General features: G+C 41.3%; 1 non-coding gene across 1 annotated transcript; it reads right to left on the reverse strand.

Moving 5' to 3' along the window:
* Positions 1-3,628: 3,628 nt before the first annotated feature.
* Positions 3,629-3,820, reverse strand: LOC127461110 (U2 spliceosomal RNA). The gene has a single exon (XR_007899973.1). It is a non-coding gene; the product is annotated as a U2 spliceosomal RNA (small nuclear RNA).
* Between the last annotated feature and the right edge of the window lie 385 nt (positions 3,821-4,205).

The following is a 4,205-nucleotide window of genomic DNA, read 5'->3' on the forward strand; positions in this document are numbered from 1 at the left end:
GTCAAAGGCTGTACAGAAGTCCAGACAGACGATATCTGTAGCCCTTCCCTTGTCCATTCATGTATCGTCCGATCATAGAAGGCCACTGGGTTGGTCAGGCAGGATTTGCCTTTGGTGAAGCCTTGCTGGCTGTCTCAAATCACCTCCCTGTTCTCCATGTGCCTCAGCAGAGCTTCTAGGAGGATCTGTTCCATGATCTTCCCAGGCTCAGAGGTGAGGCTGACAGGTCTCTAGTTCCCAGAGGCCTCCTTTCTACCCTTTTTAAAGATGAATGCAAGGTTTCCCTTTTGCCAATCACTTGGGACTTCACCTGACTGCCAGGATTTTTCAACTATCATGGACAGTGGCCTGGCAACCACATCAGCCAATTCCCTCAGGACTCTGGGATGCATCTCATCAGGTCCCAAAGACTTCTATACATTCAGGTTCCTCGGGTGTCATGAACCTGATCCTTACTTACAGTGGGAAACACCCTGTTACAGCAGTGGGAAGCGTATGATTTAAGGTAGGGAAAATGTGAAATTTGTTCATTGTTTACTAACCTTTTTCCAAAGGTAAAATGAAGGCTTGTTTTATTCAGTTTAGCCACATGTTTCAGGCTAATGGTAATTGTCAAAGTGTTTCAGATGCTGTCCTGCATAAAGTATGTAGTTCTATTGGATTCTGGACTAGGGAAGAATGAGGCAATGTGAGTTTTCTCTGGAAGTAAATACTGAGCAAAGTGCCTTACTACATTCCAGTATGCATTAGTCCATTAGGAGGTTGATGGCTTCTTTTCATAACACAATCATTTTCATGCGTACTTTAAAGTCATTTCTTGTCTTCTTCTGAAGACATTAAAATTCTGACAGTTTTGTGTTATTCTTCGGTAAAATGACACAATAATTTCATTCATAAAACCGAATCATCATTATCCATAATCAGCAATGGATTATTCATTTAGTAAAAAGATAATGTTGTGTCTTCAAGGGCAGTCATCATCTTTTGTATATTTGATTTGAAATTTATTTTGTTTATAGAGAGAACCTTTGCTTTTTACATTTTTATGCAATTTAAAAATTTGGTTTTGCTTTTTTTTAATGCATAAAAAAACTTTTAGTGGATTGTCACTGCTATTTATGCAGTCTATAATGCAGTGTTTGTTCAACCTGTCGGATCAACAATTCATTAAGGTGAAAAAAAAGTACAGTGATCCCTTTGTATCACAGAAACATTGTGGTTGGAAGAGATCTCTGGAGATTGCCTAGTCCAACAAAGATCATGTATACTGAGGGTTGCTAAAAATGTGAGTATCACAATAATGATAATTTTCTGTTTTCTGTGTGTATGTTTATAAACTGAACTAAGTGCAATATTACAGAAAAAATATGGTAGGCAAGGTTTTCTTTGTTATGCAGTAAATCAGTCTTTCATCATGTTTGTGTCATTCCCCAATAGGAAAGTGGTAAGATGATCCAGTCTATAACATTAGCTGTTTGGTTTTGGCTTTGGAAGAGAAGGAGTATGCTGTATATACATGAGTCTAGGGACTATTTTTCAATTTCCATGAAAATCTGATCTTCTTTAGCTAAATTGTGAATTTCTGAGAACGCTACAATGTGCAAAGAGCTGTTGAGCCAAAAAGGAAGTGGTGGAGAACCCAACAGGCCTCAGGAATGAAGCCTGGATGTTGAGATAAGAAGAGAAGAAGGATGGAAATGCCCAAAATGTAAGCACTGAGTGAATAATCATTGTAATAAGGAAGAGTATAAAGATTAGATTTCCCTAACCACAGTAGCTTCAAGAATGCTCTGGAACTTCCCAGATTCTTCTGAGTGCTGCTGCATTCTCTCTTGTGAGGCTTGACAGTCACAGTATTCAAATAAAATGTTAAAAGGTTTTGGGAATACACTGTAAGAGTGATTTGGAACCCTTAGAATTATGAATTTATGATGTAAAGTTCAGATGGATCTTGTCTATAGGAGAGAAGTTGAAAGGAAACATGATAGCAGCTTTCAAATAGTTAAGAAGAAATGTGGAATAAACTCATCTTCATGTCTGTGAGGAGTGAAACAAGAAGTAACAGACTGAGATTGCAGCTCAGGAAATTCAGATGAAGCACGAGAAAAACCTTTTTTTGGCAGTGAGAATAGTGAAGCAGTAGAACACATTGCATATGAAGGTTTTGGAATCACCATCTGTTGCAACTAGAGACTAAACAGATATCTCCAGGAATTACATCGGTGGAGTTGATGATATTTTGGGCTAAAATGGGAACTAATTGGCTTTAGGACATCACTTCCAACCCCCTTTTAAAAAACTGTAATTATACAACCAGTCTACAATACTACAACTATATACAACAAGTAGAAAATGTTTTGCATAAACAAAGGCCTCTCTAATCCTCCAGGAAAAGCTCTTTTGGGTTCTGCAGTTGGGATAAGAGCTACATAAATTCAAGATATGAGGAAGACATGCATTTTAAGAGCTGCTAACCACTGAAAAAATCCCCAAAGGACGTGGTAGATTTCACATAGCTTAAAACCGAAAGTGTTGCAGCTTATATATAATTTATGGGCATGACTCAGATGTAACTGTTTGAATTTACTGTATTTAGGCTGTCCTTTATGGGATGTGAAACTTGGTGATTTGAAATCCTATTTAACCTTTTCGTGTGACTAACATTTCCTGGGATATCATATTCTATGTCTTTTCCCAAATCTTCGTTCGCGAAGCCTAGCCATGATGATGATATTCTATGTCTGCATATGCAAGCCATTCAAGTAATACAACACACTATTTTAGACTCCATCATGTCCAAAATCTGCTGTAAAAGCCACAAAAACACATTCACAGAACAATGTGAAATGAGCACAGTTTTTGCTGTTGGTGTCTGAAAGTGGTGTGCCTGCAACTGCGAATCTTGCTGCTGGATTAAAAGAGACAAATTGTTATCGCGGCATTAAATTTGTCTTAGATTTGCTTAATCTAACCTCTAAATACTGGATTCTAGTTCAATTATTGGGAAGAAATTCTTCACTATGAGGGCGGTGAGGCCCTGGCACAGGTTGCCCAGGGAAGCTGTGGATGCCGCACCACTAGAAGTGTTCAAGACGAGGTTGGCCAGGGCTTGGAGCAACCTGGTCTAGAGGAAGGTGTCCCTGCCCATGGCAGGGGGGTGGAACCAGATGATCTTTGAAGTCTCTTCCAACCAGAACTGTTCTGTGATTTTATGAAATACTGCAGTTAAGGATCGACTCTGGCAAAGCACATCTCATTTCAGAATCTGACCCTCCACTTGCAACTATGATGAGGACGCTGTGCATTCTGCAATGCTAGACAAAGTGACCTGTATCAAAATAAGAAACATTTAAATTAGCAGAAGTAATTAAGTAATCATTATGTCTTCTTAGGGTTGCAGCCAGCATTGAAGAAGAATGGCAATACCTGACCCAACACCACCTTGTCAACTAGACCATAGCACCAATTTCCACATCCAGTCTCTTAATCATCTCCAGGGATGGTGACTCCACCACCTCCCTGGGCAGCCCATTCCAATGCCCAGTCACTCCCTCTGTAAAAAACTTCTTCCTAATGTCTAACCTAAACTTCCTCTGGTGCAGCTTAAGACTGTGACCTCTTGTCCTGAAAAAAGTGTCCCGGAGGCACTACAACACCGTGACGATGTGCTGAGCGGCAGGAACAACCTCTGGGTCCAACTCCCGCGCCCAAAAATCCATTTAATATAAAGTCCTCTCATCAAGGACGCATCAGATATTAAACTGGTAAGAACCAATACCGAGAAGAGCACTTGATCTTAGCCAAAAGGCCGCAAAGTGATGCTCTAACCAGCACCCCTATCTCTTATTTGGCAACACAACCAGGCTGTCCCACGACCACACAGGAACAATCTGGTCATTATTGGCATACGCAAAATTGCTGATTAAAAAATTATCCGATTATTATTGACGTATAAAACCAATTTTCTTTATTCGAGTGGGCCCTTTCTTATTTCAACACAGGCCTTCTGGCGTCGCTTGGGGCAGCACAGAGCGGGTCATAACAGAGGAAAGAGGAGCGCCCCGACCCACCCTGAGAGGCTGAGGGGGCCGCTCTGAAGAAACATGGCGGGACCGGTGGCCACGCCTCCTCTTGGCCCCGCCCCTTGGCCCCGCCCACACCACCGCCCTTGTATAAAAGCCGCGGGTGGGCGTGGCCCCGGGGGG

Source organism: Manacus candei, unplaced genomic scaffold (genome assembly GCF_025592945.1).
Source record: "Manacus candei isolate 608988 ecotype Guabito, Panama unplaced genomic scaffold, ASM2559294v1 h1tg000094l, whole genome shotgun sequence".
In the NCBI taxonomy this organism is placed as follows: domain Eukaryota; kingdom Metazoa; phylum Chordata; class Aves; order Passeriformes; family Pipridae; genus Manacus; species Manacus candei.